Source organism: Solanum dulcamara, chromosome 4, assembly GCF_947179165.1.
Source record: "Solanum dulcamara chromosome 4, daSolDulc1.2, whole genome shotgun sequence".
Lineage (NCBI taxonomy): Eukaryota > Viridiplantae > Streptophyta > Magnoliopsida > Solanales > Solanaceae > Solanum > Solanum dulcamara.
In genome coordinates this window covers 70,227,406-70,255,391 of record NC_077240.1, presented here as the reverse complement: position 1 = coordinate 70,255,391, position 27,986 = coordinate 70,227,406, and positions in this window count along the sequence as shown.

Here is a 27,986-nt window from a genome sequence, read left to right as displayed (position 1 = left end):
AGGATCATTACATTACTATTCGTAATATTTTAATTGAAAGGTAATTTTCTTGTATTGTGGACGCAAAAAGTATTTAGCACTCTCTATTCATATTTATTTAATATATAAAGAAATATTTCCAGTAGGATCAATTTTATGTATTGATATAAAGAAACTAATGATCTTTTGCAAATTTTAATTAAAAACATTTATTGACGAGCTACAATAATCTCACATATTAAAGCAATTAAAAGGATTATTGGGGGATTCTTATTTGTACAAATGGTATTTCGAGCTCAGAATGACCATGAAGAGTATAACGGTACTTCTTTATTTTTTTTAGTTGTTTTGTGGAATATTGTTAATTTCTGTTCTTTTCCCCATTCTTTCGATGACTATGTTAATTTGAATCATTAACAGAGTCTACAAATATGAATTTGTTTAAGCTTTTAATATAACTGTGTGAAAATGTTTAGCAATTGAATGCTTCCTATTTTTCTGGTCCTTCACCCTAGGATATAACTATTATCCATCTAAAGCATGAGATCTATTTTATATCCTATTTCAAGAGTTCCTTGTTGTCTCTTTTATTCTAGGAGAAACTACAATGATTGATAATGTCATAATACATTTGCATTCACACGAAAGTTTGTTCAATATTAATTTCATGACCTGTGTATTTGCCTACGTCAAATCTTTTGTTCCAATGTCCACATTTGCTTTTCCAGAAAGTTTTTGCCGCAAAGTGAACTTCAGCTTTGCTATCGTTTTGCCCCTACTATGTCTTTTGTGAAAATCTAGAATAAAAATGACCAAGAGTATTACATAAGTTGTTAGAATATATGAAAATATATTCAGACAGATTGTATATAGTTAGTTTCTAATATAGAGATATTTAGTTCCTAATATAGAAATATTTAGTTTCCTTAATTATAGCCTAATTATTCTCTTGTATTTGTGTATATAAACTATTGAGGTTAATTAAATAAATCAAGGAATTAATCTCTTTCATGGTATCATATTTCTAGGGCACGATCCGACCTTCTTCTTCTTCTCGGATTCCTGCTACCGCTGCCCCCTTCCTCTCCCTCTTCCCCTCTTCTCAATCACCATGTCTAACTACAAATCTTTCTGTCATCCTTCTCTTGCTATATCCAATATCAAGAACCATGTTCCCATCACTCTTGAAATGGAGAACGTACAATATTTCACATGGGCAAAACTCTTTAAGATTCATGCAAGATCCCATCGGGTGATTGATCATATTATTCCTCCGGTAGAGGGCATGGAGAAACGGCCTCAACAAGAGGAGGACAAAGAACTGTGGTCCACCCTGGATGCCACTGTTCTCCTATGTCTCTACGCTACTATCTCTCATGATCTTTTGCATATAATTCTTGAACCTGACACCACAACGATAGAGGCTTGGAATCTCCTGCATAACACATTCTAGGATAACAAACACTCTCATGCTATCACTCTTGAGTACGACTTCACTCATATCGACATGGAAGATTTTCCGAATGTCTCTGCCTATTTTCAATATCTCAAATCTCTGGCGGATCAACTCAAGAATGTCGGCTCCTCGGTAGCTAATGATCAACTAGTTCTTCAACTGGTCTCTGGCCCTACCAAGGTGTGGCCACTCTTATTCGCCAATGTGACCCGTTGCCTAAATTTTATCAAGCCCGTTCAATGCTCACTCTTGAGGAGGCTGGCCCTACTAATAAAGTAGTCCAAAGCTCCTCTGTTGCCTTAGTTGCTTGCTCGTCTGAGGTTCCTCGTGATGTTTTTGATAATTCCTCTTCCAATCGCAATTTTAATGGTGGGAAGAAGAACCACAACCGAAGGAATAATGGAGAAAAATATTGTGGCAACAATGGTGGTCGTGGAGACGACAAAGGAGCTGCTAGAAGCAATGGTAATACAGGTCGTGGTGGTTAGTTGGAAGACGGCAACAGTCGCGACACTGGGCAACAGTCAGCGGGGCAGAACCCTTCGCCCTATTCTCCATGGGTTGGCAGGTAACAGTGGTCATGGATTGCATCATGAGGTCCTTGGGCAATACCATCGTGTCCATATCCTTCAACTTCTTAGTCCCGACCCAATTATGGACAATAGCAGCTACCACAAGTGGGTGTTCTTGGCCCCCAACCTCAGTAGGCCTACAGGCAGCCCCTACTCCTAAGGACTTTGAAGCCGCCATGCATACTCTTGGGATCACTCCTCCGGATGCAAATTGGTACATGGACACCGGTGCCACTTCTCACATGACATCCATGCAAGGTAACCTCACATCATATTTTAATAAGAGCAGTAAACATGGTATAATTATAGGTAATGGTCAATCAATTCTAATTTATGCCTATGGTTACACGACTTTGTCTTCCCCGTGTCCTCCCTTTCACTTAAACAATGTCCTTCATTCCCCTCACCTAGTTAAAAGTTTGGTGTTCGTTCATAAATTTACCACTGATAACTCTGTCTTTGTTAATTTTGATACCTTTGGGTTTTCTATGAAGGATTTTCAGACAAAGAGGCTAGTAATGAGGTGTAAAAGTTGGGGAGAGCTTTATCCAATCACCAATTGAGTCACTTCACCATCTATTTTTGTTGCTTTGGCACCATCTCTTTGGCATGTTCGTTTGGGTCACCCGAGAGCACTTATATTGAATTCCCTTAGGAAGAATAAATTGATTGATTCTAATCCAAGTAGAGATGCTCGTATTTCCCATTCTTGTCCTCTTGGAAAACATGTTAAGTTGCCATTTTATGCTTCAAATTCTAGCACTCTTATGCCATTTGATATTATACATAGTGATCTTTGAAAATCATCTATTTTGAGTTCCTCAGGTCATCGATATTATATCTTTTTTATGGATGATTATTCTAAATTCTTGTGGACGTTTCCTTTATCATATAAATCACAAACCTTTTCCACATTCTTAACTTTCAAGACATTTATTTGAACTCACTTTGAGCGAGACAACAAGAATATTCAATGTGATAATGGCCCCTTTTAGGACATCTGTAGAGCCAATGGTCTGTCCTTTTGATTGTCACGTCCTCACACATCTCCTCAAAATGGGAAAGACGAAAGAAAAATCCATAGGATTAATAATATTGTTCATACCTTATTGTCCCATGCTTCCCTTCCTCCTTACTTTTGGCATCATGCATTGCAAATGACAACTTATCTTCTCAACATTCTTCCTCATAAACTGGTAAACTATCAATCCCCTGTTTGCATTCTTTATCGAAAGGATCCCTCTTATTCCCATCTTCGTGTATTTGGGTATTTATGTTATCCTCTCATTCCCTCCACACTCATAAACAAACTTCAACCTAGGTCAACCCCATGTGTTTTTTGGGGATATCCATCACATCATCGTGGGTATAAATGTTTTGATTTGTCATCTTGAAAAATTATCTTTAACCATCACGTCATATTTGATGAGACGTAATTTCCTTTTTCCAAGTTACATACTCCTAAAAATCACACATACCAATTTTTAGATGATGGACCATCTCCCTATGTTGTTCGTCATCTCACTATCTCCATAAACCCGCCGGACTACCACCTTTCTCCCGCACCACTGCCCATCCCGTCGTGCCTAGCCAGTGGCTCTTCCCCCTCACTTGGGTAGATCGCTCCTTTGATACCTGCTGGGTCGGCCCTAACATCTTCTTCCGCTCTCCCACCTAGATCTCCTCCTTAACCCACTCCCGTCTCTCCCTCTAGTCTACCCACCGATCCTATTAGTAGGAGTCAGTATGGGATCTATAACCCTAAGAGGTCCTTCAACCTTCTTACATCCATCTCGAAGTCCCCTCTACCCCATAACCCTATGTCTGCTCTTCGTGACCCAAATTAGAAATTGGCTATGGATGATGAATATAATGCTCTTATTCAAAATAAAATGTGGAAATTGGTGCCCCGTCCTCCAAATATTAATGTTATTCGGTGTATGTGGATTTTTTCTCATAAAAAAAACTGATGGTTCGTTTGAGTGACATAAAGCTCATCTTGTAGGTAATGGTAAAACCCAACAGGTTGGTGTGGATTGTGGTAAGACATTTAGTCCAGTTGTCAAATCGGTGACTATTCGTACGGTTCTTAGTTTGGCCCTCCAAGGCATGGACGAATCATCAACTTGACGTCAAAAATGCTTTCTTACATGGCGAACTCAAGAAGACTGTTTACATGTATCAACCTTTGGGCTATCAGGATCTTGATATACCTAATCATGTTTGTTTGCTGAAAAAATCTCTTTATGGGCTGAAACAAGCTCCGCGGGCTTGGTATAAGCGATTTGCTGATTCCGTCTGTACCCTTGAGTTTTCTCACAGTAAGATCGATCATTCCTTGTTTTTTTATCGTCAAGGTACTTCTATGGCTTATCTTTTATTGTATGTCGATGATATTATTTTAACTACTTCCTATGATGCACTCCACTGATCTATCATATCATTTTTTAGCTTTGAATTTGCTATGAAGGATTTGGGCCCATTGAGTTATTTCTTGGGCATTGCTGTCACTAGTTATACAAGTGGTTTATTTTTATCTCAAAGTAATTATGTGGCCGATATCTTTGATCGAGCTGGTATGTCATCATGTAAGCCATCTCCTACTCTAGTTTCTTAAAAATTGAAGCTTGGGGCTACTACGAGCATACCTTTTGAGGACTTATCTCTTTATCGGAGTCTTGCAGAGGCACTATAATACCTCACATTCACGAGACCGGATATTACTCATGTTGTGCAACAGGTATGCTTATTCATGCATGACCCACAAGATGAGCACATGAACGCTCTCAAGTGCATCGTACGCTACCTACAAGGTACTTTGGATTATAGTCTTCACCTTTATCCCTCTTCCATAACCACTCTTGTCTCGTATACTGATGTTTATTGGGGTAGGTACCCCGATACACGGCATTCAATTTCAGATTATTGTGTCTTTATAGGTGATAACTTGATCTCATGGTTCGCCAAATGCCAAGCTACTTTGTCTCGTTCGAGTGCAGAGGCGGAATATCGAGGGGTTACCAATGTGATTTCTGAGTCGTGTTGGTTGTAAAACTTGCTTTTGAAACTTCATTGTCCTATTCCATGGGCTACTTTGGTTTACTGTGATAATCTTAGTGCCATTTATCTGCCTGATAATCCTGTTCAGCATCAACGCACTAAGCACATTGAGATGGATATACATTTTATACGGGAAAAGGTGGCTTGTGGCCAGGTTCGAGTGTTACATGTCACTTCTCGTTATCAGATTGCAGATATCTTCACCAAAGGCCTTCCGTTGGTGTTATTTGAGGATTTTTGGGACAGTCTTAGCAATCGACGACCTCCCGCTTCGACTGTGGGGGTGTGTTAGAATATATGAAAATATATTCTGACAGATTGTATCATATTATGTATATTTATTTCCTAATATAGAGATATTTAGTTTATTTAGTTCCTAATATAAAGATATTTAGTTTTCTTAATTATAGCTTAATTATACTCTTGTATTTGTGTATATAAACTATTGAGGTTGATGAAATAAATCAAGGGATTAATCTCTTTCATAAGTATATTTGCACTTCTATCTCCCTTGGATCATTTGCTACCAGAAAGACTAGAACGCCACCCGAAGCCCATCCATCTTTTCTATATAGCCGCATTAAGTACTGATGCTTTAACAAGTTATGTGACAGAACTAATCATACTTCATTCTTACTAGACTTTACATCCACAACTTAAAAATACTTTCTTCTCTCAACTAAGGATATTTTGTCAACTACATCAATGCACAAATGCAACAACAATTAAGAACAGCAAGATGACTGCCACTTATAGAAACCAACTTCTTTGAAAATATGTAAATAGCGTGCATACACATGCACATATGTATGTGTTTATATGAGCAACATTTTACTAATTGTCTCCCTACCAATATTTGTGACTAAGGGTGTACATAGACCGGGTTGGTTCGGATTTTTTACAAACCAAACCAAACCATTTGTATCGGGTTATTAAATCTATAAACCTAACCAAACCAATAAAAGTCGGGTTTTTTGATATCAATTTTTCTCGGGTTTTTCGGGTTTTTTCGGATTTTTCGGGTTTCTCGAGTTTTTTGAGTTTTTTCAGGTTTCTCATAGTATCAAATAAAAAGCACAGAGCAGTGCTTCTTAAAAAGAGTTCTAGTACAAAATATCAACATATAAGATGGAGGCACAACACTGTTTGTAATTTTAATTTTATAATATAACTTTATAAGATAAATTTTTTTTGTATATTATTTAGATGGGCTACTCAAGTCTAAATCTAAATGTAAGAAAGAAAACAAAAATTATGAAAAAAATTTAAAAAATATTTATAAATTACATTTTAACAAATATTTTTATGTATAACATAATTTAAAAGTAGTATATCTATAATCGGGTCGGTTTGGGTTCGGTTTGACTTTTTTTAGTTAAAACCAAACCAACTCTATAATGGTCGGGTTTTTTTTTCAAACACCAAACCAAGTCAAACCAAACCACTAGTCGGGTTTTTTCTCCGGTTTGGTTCGGTTTGTCGGTTTGGTGCGGTTTATCGGTTTATCCTGTAAAGCCCTATTTGTGACAATGTTGTCTAATTTAGAAAAGAGAAGCAAGTGAACCACTGTGATAATGAAATTTAAAAAGAGCACATAGATAGATATCCAAATATATCTAATAATTAAACAAACAATCATAGAGAAAATGAAAAGTTTAATTAAAATCATAAATGGAATAAATGTTAAAATATTATATTCTATATATATATATAGAGAGAGAAGTGCCTTGGGAAGCAGGTGGCGGTTGTCCTGTCAACTTGCCGTCCAAGGGCTACTTTAGTCATTTCAGATAATATAGATACTTAATTCATTTTAGTGTATTTTTCTTATATAACTTTTTAATTTGTTATATATTTGAAAATTATGTTTCAATCCCTGAAGCAACTGGCGATTGTCCTGTCAACTTGCCGTCCAAGAGCTATTTTAGTCATTTTTTGATAAAATAGATACTTTATCTGTTTTAATTTATTTGTCTTATTTTTATTTTTAATTTGTTATTACTTGAAGGTTACGTTACAATAATTGACAACTTAAAATATTTAGAAGATATAAATTTTTTGATTGATTCTTAAAATTCTATCAGTACCACATAAATTGCGAAAGAGGAAGTATTATATATTATCTGAAATGTCGTAAAAAGTGACATAAGTGACAATAATAAACAACTTAATTTTTAAAAAAAAAACATATTAAAAATTTACAAAAGATTCTCAAAATTTTGTCAAGACCACATAATATAGGACAGATGGAGTAACATATATTGTTTAAAAATTACGTAAACATATTATAAATCACAATAATTAACAACTTAAAATATTTAAAAGACATATTAAAAGTTTAGTTGACTCTCGAAATTATATCAGTGTCACATAAATTGTGTAATGACACTAAAGGTCATTTTTGAAAATTCTTGAAAAATTATTATTTTACCTCTCCTGATAGATGGCCCGAGTCATATTTGATCAGTTTACAAACTTGGTTATGATATTTTATTCAAAAGTTAGGATTCTTGGAAGTTTTTATGTTTTGGAGACTTGAGTTGTTAAAAGTAGTTTTTGATAACAATCAGAGCTACGAGTCTTGGAATAGAATTCTGGTAGTTCTGTTTCCTCCGAAATGCAGAATTTGACCTAGGATTGTTGTCGTTTTCAATTTCGGAATCGATATGTGGAGTTGAGCCCTTGAGTTGGAATTTTAAGTGAATTTAGGCTAAAATGTGATTCTTGTCAATATTCAAAGTTCTGACGCTTAAATTGGAATTTTCTTAGTTCCATCAGTTTTAGAACGTGACATTTTGGTTTGTAGGATTATTGGATCCGATCTTGAGGTATTTAGATGAGTTTTGAAAGAGTTATGATATTTTGAAAGTTGAAAGCATAAGATAGTTGACCAAAGTCAATATTTGGCGATAGGAAGCTCGAAATGGAATTCAGAGAGTTCCGTTGCTTCGGAATATAGTTTTTGGTCTATATGGACTGTTGGTTTAGGTTCCAAAGTGTTTGGTTTTATTTTGAGTCATTAGACGAATGCAGGAAAAGTTAAAGCTAAAGTTTGACTTTAGTCAACTTTTGAGATTAGAAAAGTCATTTTTCAGTTTTGATAATTCCACTAGGTCTGAATGGTGATATTTAGTTTAATCAAAGGTTTGGTTCAGTTCCCTAAGTTGTTAGATGAGTTTCATGGAAAGTTGGAGATTCTTAAGTTAAAATGAATGTTGTCAATACAGGATTAGAATGACCTGTTTTTTATGTTTTCATAGTTTCTTTGAGTCTAAAATGTCATTTTCAAACTAGAAGCATATTTGATTTGTGTTTGGGAGGTTCCGGACAAGTTTTGGGTGAGTTACTATGCTATTTGGGTGCTTTGGCACTATTTAAGCAAATTGTACTAACTAAAAGGTTCATTATTAGCTTTAAGGATCGAAAATGTATTCCGAAACTTCTAAAACTTTGAGCATGAATTATAGGAGTTTTCTGCAAATTTTGGTCCATTTTCACTAAGTCGGGACTGGACTTTTATCGAAAAATATGAAATAATTATTTACCGAGTAAAAATAATATTTGACATGGAAAGAGAGTATGAAATTGAGTTTCGATTGAACGAGTTGGTCCATATCATTATTTAAGGCATTTAGTAAAAAGAATCGGCTCATTTCGCTACTGTATGAGGATGTTACGACTCCTTTAGTAAAATTTTAAGTTATTGGTTTCTGGTGCAAAGTATTGCATTACATGTATATAAATTTTAGACTGTGTTCATTTGGTATTTTGAGCATATCGGGAATTCTAGAGCTCGGAATGGAGTGATTCTTGTGGCTTTCTTCTAGATATAATATAGGGGTTAGTATACAATCCTCAATTCGACATTTTCTCATGATTTCTTCATCTTGTTTTTTTTCTATCCGTAAATTTATTGAGTAAAATTGGGTTTTATCGATTTGGACTCTATTTTTGATGAAAAATATTATATTAAGGATTCTTATGTTATGGATAAACTGATTTTGGTATAAACTTGTTGATTCGTTGATTATTTTCATCATATTAAGCGCGTATAATTGGAGTTTTCCCAATAAAATTAAAGCTTGATAAATTGAGGATTTGAAAGTCGATTTTAACTTGGTTTTAATGAAATTCCATATTTGAACTTTCCTATACACAGATAAGATATTTTGTAATAAATCTTTCAAATTTGAGTCGTGGTTTCAGATCCTGGTATTTAGGGTTTTTTCTAGAACATAGATTTCAGTAAAAATTATGATTATGGATTGATTTCAACTCTTTGGATAAAGTATTTATGAATTAAGTTCCAAATTTATCCTTTGTTTTTAGAATTGGGTTTTTGAGTCATTTTAACCCCTTTGCCCGAATTTTATAAAATTGGTGTTTTTAGTTCTAGAGTCTTATTGTGAATCATTATTTGATTAAGTTGTGATTTTTCGGATACTATTCGTAAGGGAAGGCTTAACTGTTTGATTGACCGTGATTTGATTAAGTTAAGTGAACTTCTAAAACCCCTTAAATCTTGTAGATTACTTGAACTTGCTTTCGTATATGTGTTGGGGAGTAATAGAAACAAGGTTTTGGATGATAATCATGTGAATTGAGCTTAATATAAGATCAGGGTAATAAAAGACTATGTATGCGATGATTATGATATGAAACGTGAGCCTCTTGACTTCAACTTGATGTGAACTTGCTGAAACGCTATGATTGCCCTAATGTGATTATGAACTTGATGAAATTGTCATTTTCTTGTTGTTGATTATGGAAATTGACTTGGAAATACTTGCTCACCTATTGATCCTAATTGTGATAAATGGGTAATGAAATGGAGACTTGATGACTTATAATAATGTGAATGATGTAAATATTGATGTTGATAAAATATTGATAGTATGACATAAATAGTATTGATATGAATTGCGTTGTGACTGTGAACACTATCATTTTCTCATTATTTGTGTGAACATGCTTATTTGCATTAGTTCTGGAAAACTATGATGAGATCCATTTGATACTTATGCCGATGGGAAATGGTTATGGTGAGTGATGATTAGACCGATGGAAAATGGTTTCAGTGATTAATTATTATGCTGTGGGAAATAGTTTTGGCAGATACATGATCCTTTTGCGGCCCTCATTTGTTCTGGTCTATTATACAATGGATGTGTATCATTAAGACAGACATGCACCACTTTACGTGACATCGCATTGCATTACATTATATCTTTTCTATCATTGTGATGTTGTGTAAATTCCCTTGTGTCTTTGTGATTGATATATATGATACTGATATGACTTATTTGGTGATGCTGATGAGCTATCATTTATTTATGTACTATATAAACTGTGTAGTATAGATTGGGTTTGTTTCTGTGCAGGTTGTAGTTGAGGAGATTCAGTTGGGATGAAATGATTTTTAGTATTTTATTAGATTTACTTCATCTTGTTAGTTGGCTTGTTAAGTATCATCCTGTTTGGAACTCACTCTTTGTTATCTAAACTTGTATAGGTTTTGAGCCTGAACCGTGATTTAGTTTTATATGTCTTATTCCTAGACTATTGAGGAGACTTAAGAGGTAGTTGATCGATACCGACAATCTTCCTTGTCCTTTTTATTATGCTTTGTTCTATTTGAGAAACAAGGATATTGAGACTTGTACTTATCTTTCATTTTTATTTTAAGTAGAGGCTTGTACACGTGACAAATAGATTTTGGGGGTTATTTGTGATTATTTAATTCCTTTGCATTATTTCAGCTTTTATTGGGTTTAGGCTGACTTCTCCTGATGGAATAGGACAAGTGTCATCACACCCAATTTTGGATCATGACAAAATGGTATCACAGCCCCAAGTTCATTGGTCTCACGTGTATATAAGTCATGTCTAAGTAAATTCTTAAAGATTGGTACGGAGACGTCTGTACTTATCTTTGAGAGGCTTTGAAGACCGTTAGGAAAAATCTTCACTTCTTGAACCGATCTAGTTCCTATCACTTCACATTATTCAATCACTTATAGTGGTGACTCATACTTTGTTTTGTATGCAGTCAGCTGAGATGTCATCATATGGTTTTGGTGTTACAACGGGATTTAAGGCGGAAGTGATAGACTTATAGAAAGAATGTGTGGTCAAACTTGGAATGCGTTGTGATTCAAAAAGAGTGAGTAAGGTTGTAGTTAATAATGTATTTTGAGGATATGGTATAAAAGGAGGAACAATGATTGTGAGATTTTATGAACGTCTTGCTTAGTATTTGAGGGAATGATGTTGCGCCAACCGAGATCAGAACTTCTATTGAGGTTTCATAGAGGGGTTGTACATCAGTAGGGTCATTATACGACTACTACGCTGATAACCTTGTTCACTTGGTTAGGGTTATGGGTTGTGTTGCTTCTGTTATCGACTTGGCTTAAGAAAGGGTGCATATTGATTTCGGCTGGAAACTGAACTATTTTTCTAAAGCATTGCAGTTACTTAATGGGTAGAAAGGTGTGGAATATTTAATTATGATCTTCTCAATAGATATGATGTGTTATAGTGGTGATCAAGCGAATGTTCACAATATGGTACTAGTGATATATAAAAGCGGAGACATGTAAGGATCTATCAACTATTTCACCTACTCAGGAAATGAGGTTTGATGTTGCATTCTCGGATGATAAATATAGTGGTTGTTACTATGACGCTTGAGTTAAGCATTATTTATAAAGAGTTATAGTGGTGGATCGAGTGTATCAATCATATCTTGTCTCTTTGGCAAGGTATGACACTTGGGTTGACATAATTATATTGGGATTGGTTTACATGGTATGAATCAGAATTCAGGTTTTTCATTGTAAGTCTACATTTGTGGTAGTAAGTTTTTTCAAGGTATGAATTGTTAAGGAACGAAATGATTAGTTGTGTTAATTATTGAGCATTTTGAAAGACTTATAGATGGTTTGGGTTGTAGACTTTATTACTTTTGATTGTTAAAAAGCTTAATGAAGAGTTTCATTTGAGGATTTTGGTTTAGAGTAAATGGCAATATGCTATGGATTTTTGGCAAAAGAATAATAATGATGATGAGTTAAGGAAAGGAATAAGAGGCTTGTGCATCAAAGAGTCCAAGCATTTGGGATGAGGCCATGAGTGTGAGTTAAGAATTTAAATGTCCTAGCAGCATTGCGTAATGGATACAAGTTAAGAACTATGAAGAAATAATACATCATATATAGATCTTTGGTACAAAATTGAGGATTGTGGATTCTCGCCTTTGAGTTTAGATATTACAGCGCAAGGTGGGCTGGTTTGGCACAGATTTATGAAGGGTTAACAGCTACTTCTGAAGATTTGATTTTGTTTGGGTGATAAATAGTGATGTATGACAGATTCTGTGTTTTTATATTGGATCGGATTGTTCAAATTATGGTAGGTGACTTATGGGTGCACTACAAGAATGACTTACAGTTCTACATGGTTATTGAGGATTTTGAGCTAGATTTATACTACTTTGTTAATGGAAACTACGCAGATAGTTATGATGAGTTATATAGACACTTGATGGTGAATAAAAATTATGCATTTATGGTATGGGGTGATCAAGGGTTTCTCTAAGATTTTAAATGTGAAGAATTGCATGTGATTGATATTGGTTTCTAATTAAATAGTTCTAGGTTGAGATAAAAGCACTGACTGATTTGGAATTAGTGTTATTAGCTTTGGGTAGGGACAATTTCCTACATAGAATACTTAGAGTAGGCTTGGGGAAGATAGAAATCTTTTCTTTGAAAAAAGAGAAGTCATAATTCAGAGTTACGAGAGAGTGGCAATGTGTTTTCTAAGGAATTTTGGTACTAATGACGATTTTGGAATCATGAGTAGAGGATCGGTAAGGTCATGATATTTCATTTCCATTGGATTTTTGGTTTTAGTTGTCATATTATGGTGAATATGTTGGCTTTTGATGAGTCTAGTATGTTTTGAGTTCTGTTGGTGATTAAATCAGATGTCATAGGCAAAGAAAAGTTGAATAGGTGGGAATCAGATAACCAGAAGAATTTAATTATGGATACTAGAGAGAGAGAGTATTCCAAGTGAGACAAAGGAAAATTTTAGGGCAGTCAGGGTATACCTGTGGTACTGCATGTTCGAACCTTGTTGAGACTGCTTGTATGATATCTATCATGGGGAATCATAGTTTCTAGAAAGTCTTGGTTTTTATCTCGTCATTGAAGACATGTTTCAGCTAGGTGTGATTGACTTTGATGGCCATTAGGCCTCGTTATTTTGTTTTTGAGAAGTTGTCTACAATCACAGCTATTGTTTCAGCATTTCGACAGTGTTATTAGAGGTTTTGTATGCTTGGATGTAACGTTCACCTGGTGGTTACTTGATCATCTCATTCTTTGAGTTAGATAACTTGAATTCTCTCTTGATGAGTACATGCTTTCTAAGGATCATATTTGTGCAGCATAAGCTCATGGGAGGATTATGTTAAGAGAGTAGAATTGTCACACCCCGGGAGGGTACCCTAGACGTGGCCGGCACTTGAAAACCATTTCTAGCCTTCAAGCGAACCACTTAGTCCAATCACACTTTCATTCAGTTACACTCTATTAGCGGAAGACTTAAATCATAACAATACTATTCATAATAAGGCCAAAGGCCAACCACATCTCCATTCAACAACTAGAAAAAATAAAACTAGTCACAACGAAACAATTCAGCATCATCCACACTCTAGTCTATGAAGCCTCTATCAACAATATAAGAGGTGCCAATGACAAATTCATGTTTACCACAAATCAAAATAAAGGAAATCTAACTCAAAGCTGAAAAGATAACTGCGGTATCCTCCGAAAACAAGGAGGACTCACCAACTAGCTGGAAGTGAATAGATCTTCAATGATGCACCTGTTGATGATCTCTAATACCTGTCTCTACATCATAAAACGATACAGGTCAAATGGTGTCAGTACGTGGAATGTACGAGTATGTAAAATGGCCGAATGAAACATACATCAAGGTGGGATCAAATTAACTCAGAATCTCAACTCAAAAGAAGGTACAACTCAATCAAGATGTTCTGAGTCTAAACAAAATATAATTTAGACAGAACCAATCACATACAATCCAGCCCAATCCATCCCAATTCGACTCAGAGTACTATCAAGACCTCCTATATGAGAGTTTCTCTTATATGACAACCATCACTTATGAGCCAGTAATAGTACAACAAGCCGACGTTGTTGCCACATCCGTTCATACCTTGCTAGGGTACGAACGAATCAACAAATCATAAATTCATAACCAATCAAGTCCTATTATATCAGGACAGTAATTTGGAAAACATCTGACTTTAACGGTCCAATTCCTTCCTACGTTTGGCGACGTAGTTATTGGATTCGAGTTATTACTTACTCTTACCCAATTCGGTGCTCGATACTCCTCCCAAGACTCAATGCTCATAAAACTCTATCCAATCAATTCAATCTAATCATATCGACCAGTCTCGTTTGGACCTCTGTCAATTCATCAATTCTATCCCAAATCAAGCCTCTTGACCAATCATATTATCCAATCAACCCCAATCTTATATATGTTTTTAAAGGCATGTAAAAGACAATGGCCTAGTCTATATCTCTTTTTATTATTATTTTTAGGAAATATCAAGAATATTGCTTACTTTACTTTTTGTCATCACCTTTGACTAGAAAGAATGTCTTTCCATAGTGTTCTTTTGCTAAACATTATTATTTAATAAATATCCAAGTTGTCCCAAACCAAACCAAACACTTCACGTGAAATTAGGAAATAAATGATAAAGTTTAGCTTTTTCTACATTATTAGAATATATCAAAGTGGAAGTATTATATGAATATACTAATAGCAATATAACTTTTTCTTAAATATAATTTAATTTCATGATGCTAATGGAATTACATTGAGGCATCAACTCACAGAAATTAGATTTATGCTAACTAAAATGTTAATCAAATATTGTCCCCATCTTATTTCTAGAAATTTGGATCTGTGAAGGTGTTAAACTAATGAAAACATCCTAACCAACATTTTAGTATTCTTTCTATGTTCCATCATTTGGTAATTGAATTAAACTGTAACGTACCAACGGATTCCAAGTTACTGCAAGTTAATTATCTATTGCTAATATAACCAAAATATGTTTACCAACTCATATCAATCAACTCTTAGACATAACAAAATATGTATAACAACTCATATCAATCAACTCTTAGACATAACAAAATATGTATAACAACTCATATCAATCAACTCTTAGACATAACAAAATGTGTATAACAACTCATATCAAACATGAAACATTTATCAATTTCTCAACTTATCAATATCAACATAACCAAATCAAGTTAATAGATGTATGAACTCATTAGGACATAAATCTATCAAGAAAACTCAGTTCTTATGAAAATTCAATCTCAAAGTAGATGTTGGGCACATGGTGAATTTAATCCATGTTTTTAGTAGCCTTACATACCTTAGTGTAGATTTTGAAGAAACCTTGATGTTAGGTCTTCAAAGGAAAACTTGAATCCTTGAGTTTGAGAGGATTTTATTGGAGATAATTTGAGAGAGAAAGGGATGAAGATTAGGGTTATTTGGAGAGGCAAGAGACTGAAATTATGATCCAAAATGCGTCTAGTTATGTATATAGATATTAGGTAATTTTACCAAAATATCCCTACAAAATCTGGAAAATCGGCCAAATTTTACTGCAGGTCCTCTCTATTCGATCAAGCATAACTTTTGACTCAGAACTTAGAAAAATACAATCTTAGAGGCGTTGAAAGAAGACTCAAAGACCTTTAATTTGATAGGTTATGGAACACCCAGTTCATTATATTTTAGGAGATATGGTTGTTTGAATTTGACCCTTAAAAGTGTCTTTTAAAAGTGTTTTTTGATAACAACTAGAGCAACGAGTTTTGAAATGGAATTTCATCAGTTTCATCAGCTCTGAAATGTTAAATTTGATCTAGAAGTATTGTCATTTTCAGTTTCGGAGTCGATATGTGGAGTTGAGCCCTTGAGTTGGAAGTTTAAGTGAATTTAGGCTAAAGTTTGACTTTGATCAACATTCGGAGTTCGTATGCTCGAATTGGAATTCTATCAATTCCATCTGCTTCGAAATGTGACTTTTGAGTTAGTAGGACTATTAGCTATGGTTTTGAGGTATTTAGATGTGTTTTGAAAGAATTTTGGTGTTGTGAAAGTTAAAAGCATAAGATAGTTGATCAAAGTCAACATTTGGTGATAGGAATTCAGAATGGAATTTCGAGAGTTCTGTTAGATCTGGAATATGGTTGTTGGTCTATATGGACTATTGGTTGGGTCCCAAAGTGTTTGGTTTGATTTTGCGCCATTAGACGAGATGCAAGAATAGTTAAAGCTAAAGTATGATTTTAGTCAACTTTTGAGGTTAGAAAGGCCAATTGTGAGTTTTGATGATTCCACTAGATCCGAATGGTGGTATTTAATTTAGTCGAAGGTTTGGTTCAGTTCCTGAAGCTGTTAGATGATTTTCTTGTCATTATTTGGAAAGTTGGAGATTCTTAAGTTAAAATGAATTTGGTCAACATCAGATTACAGTGACTTCTTTTTGGTGTTTTCATGGTTTCTTTGAGTTCGAAATATCATTTTCAAACTAGTAGCATATTTGATTTATGTTTAAGAGGTTTCAAATGAGTTTTGAGTGAGTTACTAAGCCCTTTAGGTGCTTTCGCGTTGTTTAAGAAAATTGTGCCAACTAAAAGTTCATTATTAGTTTTAAGGATTGAAAATTTATTCTGAAACTTTGAGCATGAATTATAGGACTGATCTGTAAATTTGCTATGCCGAGATTGGACTTTTATTACAAAATATGAAATAATTATTTACTGTAAAAAATAATATTTGACTTGGCAAACGAGTACGAAATTGAGTTTTGATTGAATGAGCAGGTTCATATAATTATTTAAGACATTTAGAAAAAAAATCGGATCATTTCCCTACCGTATGAGAAAATTATATATATAATTTAAAGCCTTCAAGTTCGATCTTATACGTACATGAAGAATGGTCCGAATCTAAGTGAAAAAAAAGTTGAGGTGTTACATTATCTCCCCCTTGGGATTATTCGTCCTCGAATGATGAGTAAACCAAGGATGGATTCGAGGTACAAATCAAAATCAGAACTCAATCATTCAACCAATCAAATTCTCAAAATAATTTACTATTCAAACTCAAAAATGGACATACTAATTCAAATCAAGAAATTGGACATTACCTTCAACATTCTCATTGATAGGTACGAATAGATGCGGATATTTGGATTTCATATCTTTCTCAGCTTCCCATGTGGCTTCATCCATAAATTGATTTCTCCACAAGACTTTGACTGAGGCAATCTCCTTGGTCCTCAATTTGCGAACCTGACGATCAAGAATTTAGACCAAAATTTCTTCATAGGACAAGCTATCCTTAACTCCAATACTATCAATGAGGACTACCAACGAAGGATCGCCTAAGCACTTCTTCAACATTGATATGTGAAATATCGGATGAATGGCGGCTAGCTCAGAAAGTAACTCCAACTCATAAGTGACACTCCCAATCCTCCTCACAATCAGGTAAGGTCCAATGTATCGAGGACTAAGCTTTCCTTTCCTTCCAAACCTCATGAAGCCCTTCATGGGTGACACTTTCAAGTACACCCAATCATCTACCTCAAACTCTAAGTCTCTTCTTCTCACATCAGTGTAAGATTTCGTGCGGCTTTGGGCTGTCTTTAGCCTATCTCGAATAACCTTCACCTTCTCCATAGCTTGGTGAACAAAATCAGGCCCAATCAACTCAACTTCGCCAACTTCAAACCACCCAATTGGTGATCTACACCTCCTCCCATACAAAGCTTCATAGGGAGCCATCTGAATACTTGTATGGTAACTATTATTGTATGCAAACTATATGAGAGGTAAATTATCATCCCAATTTCCTTTGAAGTCAAGTACATATGCCCTCAACATATCCTCTAATGTCTGGATGGTGCACTCCGCTTGGCCATCTGTCTGGGGATGAAAGGTTGTACTAAGATTCACCTTTGAACCTAGTCCTTTCTGAAAAGATCTCCAAAATTGGGAAGTGAATTGAACTCCTCTGTCTGAGATGATAGACAAGGGAACCCCATGCAATCTGACAATCTCCTGAATATATAATTTTGCATAATCTTCTGCGGTGTCAGTAGTCTTAACTGCCAAGAAGTAAGCTGATTTAGTCATCATATCCATAATTACCCAAATCAAATCATGTTGTTTTCGGGGCCTTGGCATACCTGTAATAAAGTCCATATTGATCATCTCCCACTTCCATTCCAGAATCTCTATATTTTGAGCTAACCCACATGGCCTTTGATGCTCAACTTTAACATGTTGGCAATTCGGGCACTTGGAAACAAATTCAGTGATATCTCTCTTCATTCCACTCCACCAATAGACTTTCCTCAAGTCATGATACATCTTTGTAGAACCAGGATGAATAGAGTATCTAGAACTATGCGCTTCGGCCATAATCCTTTCTCGAACATCATCAACATCAAAGACACACAATCTATTTTGGTACCTCAACACACCATCTCTCCCTTTGGTGAAAACCATCACCTTTTATTTGTGAACAACCTCTTTCAACTGAAGGAGGACAGGATCTTGGTATTGCTTCTCTTTTACCTCTGCCACAAGGGAGGATATAGAACCATTTTGAACATTATGTCCAACTTCATTATTTTCCTCAAGATGAACTCCCAATCTAGCTAATCTATGCACCTCTTTAGCCAATTCTTTCTTTCCCTCCTCTATATGGGCAATGCTACTTATAGACAATCTACTAAGAGCATCTGCAACAACGTTAGCTTTACCTGGGTGGTAGAGAATGCTCATGTCATAATCCTTGAGCAACTCTAGCCATCTTCTCTGCCTTAGGTTGAGTTTTTTCTGGTTGAAGACGTATTGCAAACTCTTATGATCAGTGAACACATCAACATGCACTCCATACAAGTAGTGACGCCAAATTTTAAGAGTAAATACTACAGCTGCCAGCACAAGGTCATGAGTTGGGTAATTTCTCTCATGAATCTTAAGTTGTTTTGAAGCATAGGCTATCACCTTTCCCCTCTACATCAACACACATCCCAAACCAACTCTAGACGCATCACAGTATATTAGAAAATCCTCTGTTCCATCGGGCAAGGTCAAAACAGGAGCAGTGGTCAGCTTGGTCTTCAGTTTCTGGAAACTCTCCTCGCAAGCATTGGACCATTGGAACTTAGCCTTCTTTTGGGTCATCTTGGTCAATGGTGATGATATGGATGAGAATCCCTCTAAAAACCTTTGATAATAGCCAGCCAAACCCAAGAAGCTTCTTATATCTATTAGGGATGTGGGTCTGGACCAATTTTTCACTGCCTCAATCTTCTGAGTATCAACCTGAATACCGTCTCCAAATATAATATGGCCTAGAAAAGCCACTGATGCAAGCCAAAATTCACATTTAGAGAACTTTACATACAATACCTGGTCTTTTAGAGTTTGCAAGATGACTCTAAGATGATAGGCGTGCTCCTCCTCATTTTTGGAGTAAACAAAAATATCATCAATGAAGACAATCACAAACATATCAAGGTATAGCTTAAATACTCGATTCATGAGATCCATAAAAACTGCAGGGGCATTAGTCAACCCAAATGACATAACCAAAAACTCAAAATGGCCGTAACGGGTACGAAAAGCTGTCTTTGGGACATCACACTCCCTCACCTTCAACTAATGGTAACCTGACCTTAGGTCTATCTTTGAGAAACAAGTGGCATCCTAAAGTTGGTCAAATAAATTATCTATTCTGGGAAGAGGGTATTTGTTCTTTATGGTGAACTTATTTAGTTGCCTGTAATCAATACACATTCTAAGAAACCCATCTTTCTTTCGCATGAATAGGATAGGAGCACCCCAAGGTGAGACACTCGGCCTAATGAATCCTTTGTCTAACAAATCCTTCAACTGTTCTTTCAACTCTTTCAACTCAGCAGGAGCCATTCTATATGGAGGGATAGAGATAGGTTGCGTATCAAGAAGGACATCAATCCCAAAGTCGATCTCCCTATCAGGAGGGACTCCAGGTAGATCTTTAGGAAAGACCTCAGGAAACCCGTTGACAATCGGAACTGACTCAAGGGATGGAGACTCAACACTGTCATCTTTCACTCGCACGATATGATAAATACACCCTTTTGAGATTAACTTTCTAGCCCTAAGGTAGGAAATGAATTTACCCTTAGGCATGATAGGATTACCCTTCCACTCTATGACAGCCTCATTCGGGAATTTGAACTTAACAATCTGAGTCCTACAATCAATAGAGGCATAACAGACATAAAGCCAGTCCATGCCAAGAATCACATCAAAATCAACCATGTCCAACTCAACTAAGTCAGCCAGGGTATCCCTGTGATAGATTAACACGGTACAATCTCTATAGACTCTCTCAGCTAAGACAGAATCACCAAAAGGAGTAGTTACATTGAAGGGTTCTATAAGACACTCAGGAATTTTACCAAATTTACTAGCCACATAAAGAGACATAAAAGATAGTGTGGCACCCGGATCCATCAAAGCATAACATTCAAGAGTAAAGACTCAAATCATACCCGTTATAACATTTGGGGAGTTCTCCTGATCTTGGCGACTACCCATGGCATACAGACGGTTTGTACCTCCACTCATACCTGATGTAGTACCCCTTTGATTACCTCTAACCGGTGGTGTAGTGGTAGAATACTGGGCTCTGTTGCCCCATGTCGGACACTCCCTCTGAAAATGGCCCACTTGGCCATATTTATAACAACCATCCTTTCCCTCTCTGCATTCTCCCAAATGGAGTTTACCGCACTTGCCGCATAGTGTCTTTCCCTTCGAACCTTGACCCAAACTAGCCTGGGATTGAGATCCCTAGGATCTGAAATTCTGGTGACTCTATCCCTGTCGATCATACCTGTTATGTGGCACAGGTGCACTTGCCGCAGATGGGGCATAGCTGAAAGACCTCTTTTGAAAGAAGGACTTGTTGCCTTTGTTCTGCCTCTACTCACTCTCATGTCCAGCTGATTTTGCCTTCTTGCTCAAATGTTCCTCCTTGTATTTCTTCTTCTCATCCTCTACCTGCTGAGCATACACTATTAACCTAGAAATATCCATGTCAGAGATCAACAATGCTGCTTTGCACTCCTTCTTCATATGTCTTCCCAATCCGGAGACAAATTTCCTCATCTTTGATCTCATATCTAGGATCATCTTTGGAGCATATCTGGACAGCTGGATGAACTTTAGACTATACTCCTTAACTGTCATACCCTCTTGTTTCAAATTCACAAACTTTTCTACTTTCGCTTCCCTCAATTCTTTGGGAAAGAAATGATCAACAAAGGCTCCCTCAAACTCATCCCAAATAGCAGGCTCAATATCCTCACCTTTACTTTGTTCACACTGGTTATACCAGATATTTGCTACATCCTTGAGCTGATAAGACACCAACTCAACCCCTTCGATCTCCGTAGCATGCATCGCTTTCAAGATCTTCCATATCTCATCAATGAAATTCAGGGGGTCTTCATCAACATTGGAACCCGTGAATACTGGCGGATTCATTCTCAGAAAATCTCTAATTCTCGTGGCAGCAGACGACTCTTGAGAACTAGAACTAAGAGTTGGCGAATTCTGGTTACCATTGCGGGCAGCCACTAATTGAGTGAGCATAGCAATTGCTCCTCGAAAATCTGCCTCCAAAGTTGGTGCAGACAGAGTAGTAGGCACTTGAGGTGCCTCAGCATACCTTGCAAGTCGGCCTCTAGTCCTCGATGGGTGCATTTTTTACTGTGGAATCTCTGGGTTATCAGCATTACTCTAGCTGGAAGTACGTTTAGGAGGCATTATCTGCAATGCATAAACGCACGAATTAGAAAGAAAGTCTTATAGAGTTTAACTCTATTGTACGAGTTCAGAGTATGAAAGAAGTGAAACAATTCCTAATGTCTTAAAGCCTCCTGATTATAAGTGTGGTGCACAACATACCCATAAACAGGACTCTACTAGACACGGCTTCATAGACTCCCTAGGACTCTTGAACGCCTCTAATACAAAGTTTGTCACACCCCGGGAGGGTACCCTAGACTTGGCCAGCACTCGAAAACCATTTCTGGCCTTCAAACAAACCACTTGGTCCAATCACACTTTCATTCAGTTACACTCTATTAGCGGAAGACTCAAATCATAAGAATACTATTCATAATAAGGCCAAAGGCCAACCATATCTCCATTCAACAACTAGAATAAATAAAACTAGTCATAACGAAACAATTCAGCATCATCCACTCTCTAGTCTATAAAGCCTCTATCAATAATATAAGAGGTACCAATGACAAATTCATGGCTACCACAAATCAAAATAAAGGAAATCTAACTCAAAGCTGAAAAGATAACTGCGGTATCCTCCGAAAACAAGGAGGACTCACCAACTAGCTGGAAGTGAATAGATCTTCAATGATGCGCCTGTTGATGATCTCTAATACCTGTCTCTACATCATAAAACGATATAGGTCAAATGGTGTCAGTACGTGGAATGTACGAGTATGTAAAATGGCCGAATGAAACATACATCAAGGTGGGATCAAATTAACTCAGAATCTCAACTCAAAAGAAGGTACAACTCAATCAAGATGTTCTGAGTCTAAACAAAATATAATTTAGACAGAACCAATCACATACAATCCAGCCCAATCCATCCCAATTCGACTCAGAGTACTATCAAGACCTCCTATATGAGAGTTTCTCTTATATGACAACCATCACTTATGAGCCAGTAATAGTACAACAAGCCGACGTTGTTGCCACATCCGTTCATACCTTGCTAGGGTACGAACGAATCAACAAATCATAAATTCATAACCAATCAAGTCCTATTATATCAGGACAGTAATTTGGAAAACATCTGACTTTAACGGTCCAATTCCTTCCTACGTTTGGCGACGTAGTTATTGGATTCGAGTTATTACTTACTCTTACCCAATTCGGTGCTCGATACTCCTCCCAAGACTCAATGCTCATAAAACTCTATCCAATCAATTCAATCTAATCATATCGACCAGTCTCGTTTGGACCTCTGTCAATTCATCAATTCTATCCCAAATCAAGCCTCTTGACCAATCATATTATCCAATCAACCCCAATCTTATATATGTTTTTAAAGGCATGTAAAAGACAATGGCCTAGTCTATATCTCTTTTTTATTATTATTTTTAGGAAATATCAAGAATATTGCTTACTTTACTTTCTGTCATCACCTTTGACTAGAAAGAATGTCTTTCCATAGTGTTCTTTTGCTAAACATTATTATTTAATAAATATCCAAGTTGTCCCAAACCAAACCAAACACTTCACGTGAAATTAGGAAATAAATGATAAAGTTTAGCTTTTTCTACATTATTAGAATATATCAAAGTGGAAGTATTATATGAATATACTAATAGCAATATAACTTTTTCTTAAATATAATTTAATTTCATGATGCTAATGGAATTCCATTGAGGCATCAACTCACAGAAATTAGATTCATGCTAACTAAAATGTTAATCAAATATTGTCCCCATCTTATTTCTAGAAATTTGGATCTGTGAAGGTGTTAAACTAATGAAAACATCCTAACCAACATTTTAGTATTCTTTCTATGTTCCATCATTTGGTAATTGAATTAAACTGTAACGTACCAACGGATTCCAAGTTACTGCAAGTTAATTATCTATTGCTAATATAACAAAAATATGTTTAACAACTCATATCAATCAACTCTTAGACATAACAAAATATGTATAACAACTCATATCAATCAACTCTTAGACATAACAAAATATGTATAAAAACTCATATCAATCAACTCTTAGACATAACAAAATGTGTATAACCACTCATATCAAACATGAAACATTTATCAATTTCTCAACTTATCAATATCAATATAACAAAATCAAGTTAATAGATGTATGAACTCATTAGGACATAAATCTATCAAGAAAACTCAATTCTTATGAAAATTCAATCTCAAAGAAGATGTAGGGAACATGGTGAATTTAATCCATATTTTTAGTAGCCTTACATACCTTAGTGTAGATTTTGAAGAAACCTTGATGTTAGGTCTTCAAAGGAAAACTTGAATCCTTGAGTTTGAGAGGATTTTATTGGAGATAATTTGAGAGAGAAAGGGATGAAGATTAGGGTTATTTGGAGAGGAAAAAGACTGAAATTATGATCCAAAATGCATCCAGTTATGTATATAGATATTAGGTAATTTTACCAAAATATCCCTACAAAATCTGGAAAATCGGTCAAAATTCACTGCAGGTCCTCTCTATTCGATCAAGTATAACTTTTGACTCCGAACTCAACAAAATACAATCTTGGTAGCGTTGGAAAGAAGACTCAAAGACCTTTAATTTGATAGGTTATGGAACACCCAGTTCGTTATATTTTAGGAGATATGGTCGTTTGAAGTAGACCCTTATACTAACTCATTCGGAAACTTACCCGAAAGGAATTCTTTGGACTTGGCTTGATTTTTTTTTTGGATCCCTTATGACCCTAAATCAGATATAATATATTTTAAATACTTATGCATCAATCATAGATCATATATATAATTTAAAGCCTTCGAGTTCGATCTTATACGTACATGAAGAATTGTCCAAATCTTAGTGAAAAATTTTTTTGGGTGTTACAAGAATTTTGCTAAGTTCTATGATGATTTGTGCATTATGAGTGTTTGGTGATTGTTTTAGAATTCTCTCATGGTTATGTGAGACAATATTCATCCTGGTGGTTGTGCTGTGGTTTAGAGAGTTTCGGTTCATGGGTTAGTCTGTGGCTTGATAATCACTCATGATTTGCAGATCTTCCAATTTTTGGTTAGAAGTTCAGTTCTTGGTAGTGGATTTTGATGGTATGATCCTAATAAAAATACCGACTTTGGAAATTATCCCTCACGTTCTTGGTAACGTTGAGTATTCTTATTTCTTCTTCTTTATATTTGAGGATAAACGTGGTTTTTAGTGGTGGATAATAAAATGACCTTGAAGGTCATTTTTATAAATTCTTAGAAAATTACCATTTTACCTCTTCCGATAGTTACCCCGAGTCATGTTTGATCAATTTGTAAAGTTGTTTTTGAAATTTCATTGAAAAGTTATGATTCTTGGAAGTTTTTAAGTTTTGGAGACTTTGAGTTGTTAAAAGTGTTTTTTGATAACAACTAGATCAACGAGTTTTAAAATGGAATTTCATCAGTTTCATCAGCTCTGAAATGTTAAATTTGATCTAGGAGTATTGTCATTTTCAGTTTCGGAGTCGATATGTGGAGTTGAGCCCTTGAGTTGGAAGTTTAAGTGAATTTAGGCTAAAGTTTGACTTTGATCAACATTCGGAGTTCGTATGCTCGAATTGGAATTCTGTCAGTTCCATCAGCTTCGAAATGTGACTTTTGAGTTAGTAGGACTATTAGCTATGGTTTTGAGGTATTTAGATGTGTTTTGAAAGAATTTTGGTGTTGTGAAAGTTAAAAGAATAAGATAGTTGATCAAAGTCAACATTTGGTGATAGGAATTCAGAATGGAATTTCGAGAGTTCTGTTAGCTCTGAAATATGGTTTTTGGTCTATATGGACTATTGGTTGGGTCCCAAAGTGTTTGGTTTGATTTTGCTCCATTAGACGAGATGCAAGAATAGTTAAAGCTAAAGTATGACTATAGTCAACTTTTGAGGTTAGAAAGGCCAATTGTGAGTTTTGATGATTCCACTAGATCCGAATGGTGGTATTTAATTTAGTCGAAGGTTTGGTTCAGTTCCTGAAGCTGTTAGATGATTTTCTTGTCATTATTTGGAAAGTTGGAGATTCTTAAGTTAAAATGAATTTGGTCAACATCAGATTACAGTGACTTCTTTTTTGTGTTTTCATGGTTTCTTTGAGTTCGAAATATCATTTTCAAACTAGTAGCATATTTGATTTATGTTTAAGAGGTTTCAAATGAGTTTTGAGTGAGTTACTAAGCCCTTTAGGTGCTTTCGCGTTGTTTAAGAAAATTGTGCCAACTAAAAGTTCATTATTAGTTTTAAGGATTGAAAATTTATTCTGAAACTTTGAGCATGAATTATAGGACTGATCTGTAAATTTGCTATGCCGAGATTGGACTTTTATTACAAAATATGAAATAATTATTTACTGTAAAAAATAATATTTGACTTGGCAAACGAGTACGAAATTGAGTTTTGATTGAATGAGCAGGTTCATATCATTATTTAAGATATTTAGAAAAAAAATTGGATCATTTCTCTACCGTATGACAAAATTATATATATAATTTAAAGCCTTCGAGTTCGATCTTATACGTACATGAAGAATGGTCTGAATCTTAGTGAAAAACAATTTGAGGTGTTACATTATCTCCCCCTTGGGATCATTCGTCCTCGAATGATGAGTAAACCAAGGATGGATTCAAGGTACAAATCAAAATCAGAACTCAATCATTCAACCAATCAAATTCTCAAAATAATTTACTATTCAAACTCAAAAATGGACATACTAATTCAAATCAAGAAATTGGACATTACCTTCAACATTCTCATTGATAGGTACGAATAGATGCGGATATTTGAATTTCATATCTTCCTCAGCTTCCCATGTGGCTTCATCCATAAATTGATTTCTCCATAAGACTTTGACTGAGGCAATCTCCTTGGTCCTCAATTTGCGAACCTGACGATCAAGAATTTGGACCAAAATTTCTTCATAGGACAAGCTATCCTTAACTCCAATACTATCAATGGGGACTACCAACGAAGGATCGCCTAAGCACTTCTTCAACATTGATATGTGAAATATCGGATGAATGGCGGCTAGCTCAGAAAGTAACTCCAACTCATAAGTGACACTCCCAATCCTCCTCACAATCAGGTAAGGGCCAATGTATCGAGGACTAAGCTTTCCTTTCCTTCCAAACCTCATGAAGCCCTTCATGGGTGACACTTTCAAGTACACCCAATCATCTACCTCAAACTCTAAGTCTCTTCTTCTCACATCGGTGTAAGATTTCTGGCAGCTTTGGGCTGTCTTTAGCCTATCTCGAATAACCTTCACCTTCTCCATAGCTTGGTGAACAAAATCAGGCCCAATCAACTCAACTTCGCCAACTTCAAACCACCCAATTGGTGATCTACACCTCCTCCCATACAAAGCTTCATAGGGAGCCGTTTGAATACTTGTATGGTAACTATTATTGTATGCAAACTATATGAGAGGTAAATTATCATCCCAATTTCCTTTGAAGTCAAGTACATATGCCCTCAACATATCCTCTAATGTCTGGATGGTGCACTCCGCTTGGCCATCTGTCTGGGGATGAAAGGTTGTACTAAGATTCACCTTTGAACCTAGTCCTTTCTGAAAAGATCTCCAAAATTGGGAAGTGAATAGAACTCCTCTGTCTGAGATGATAGACAAGGGAAACCCATGCAATCTGACAATCTCCTGAATATACAATTTTGCATAATCTTCTGCGGTGTCAGTAGTCTTAACTACCAAGAAGTAAGCTGATTTAGTCATCCTATCCATAATTACCCAAATCAAATCATGTTGTTTTCGGGGCCTTGGTATACCTGTAATAAAGTCCATATTGATCATCTCCCACTTCCATTCCAGAATCTCTATATTTTGAGCTAACCCACATGGCCTTTGATGCTCAACTTTAACCTGTTGACAATTCGGGCACTTGGAAACAAATTCAGCGATATCTCTCTTCATTCCACTCCACCAATAGTCTTTCCTCAAGTCAT